Source organism: Mirounga leonina, unplaced genomic scaffold, assembly GCF_011800145.1.
Source record: "Mirounga leonina isolate KUSES-001 unplaced genomic scaffold, KU_Mleo_1.0 Mir_154, whole genome shotgun sequence".
Classification (NCBI taxonomy): Eukaryota; Metazoa; Chordata; class Mammalia; order Carnivora; family Phocidae; genus Mirounga; species Mirounga leonina.
In genome coordinates this window covers 5473731-5474876 of record NW_023270389.1, presented here as the reverse complement: position 1 = coordinate 5474876, position 1146 = coordinate 5473731, and positions in this window count along the sequence as shown.

Genomic DNA, 1146 nt, shown 5'->3' with positions numbered 1-1146 from the left:
GTTCTGCCTCCATCTCCAATTTCCTCATTCTCCTGGGAATATCCCCACCCCTTATTCCATCCCCAACCTCCTACCTTCTCCCATCCTTTCCCTCTCCCACTCTTCTTCCTCATCTACTGGTTTCAGTTAAGAATTTGGCTTTATGGTATGGACTTCCATAGTAGAGTGGAAAAAAACTCTGAAATCAGCTGACAAGACACACTCAACAAATACCCAGTGAGCTTACATTATGTGCTATTACACGGGTTAAAACACGGACTCCCTCTTTGCCAGGATCTTAATTTTGAAAATATGTCAGCCAATCACTAGCTGTGTGGCCCATGGCTAGTTCTTTGATTTTGGTAAGTCTGTTTCTGCATTAGTAAATTCAGATGATACCTGCCCTGCTTAATTCCCTCGATTTTTATGAGAATCACATGAGATCCTGTATACGGAAACCTTTGTAAACTATGAACTGATGTGCAATGAAGATATTAGGGATCAGTCCTTTAGAGATGTTTCTATATCCTGCCTAAAGGATTACACTTTACAAACTAGCATAAATCCCAGACCTATAAACACACACACATACAACTGTAGTTGGTTCACTATCTGAGCTATGCTCTTAATAAATCATTACCTAGGTTGTTGGTATGCTAATTTAAGTACACCATTAATATCCTGAAATACTTAGATGATTGTGGAAAGATGTATATATATATCATTTTCCCTGGGGGGTTCAGGGGGGTCACTGATGGCAAAAAACAAGACTCCCACAAGTCATCTCTTCACCTTATTAAGAGGTTAAAGATAAGATTTTATTAATTTTTTTAAAGATTTTATTTATTTATTTGACAGAGAGAGACACAGTGAGAGAGGGAACACAAGCAGGGGGCGTGGGAGAGGGAGAAGCAGGCTTCCCGCGGAGCAGGGAGCCCGATGCGGGGCTCAATCCCAGGACCTTGAGATCATGACCCGAGCCAAAGGCAGACACTTAACGACTGAGCCACCCAGGCGCCCCAAGATTTTATTTTTTTAAAATATTTTATTTACCTGAGAGAGCGAGAGAGAGAGCGAGAGAGAGAGAGAGAGAGATCACAAGCAGGGGGGAGGGGTAGAAGGAGAAGCAGCCCCCCCCCCCCCCCCCCCCCCCCCCCCCCCCCCCCC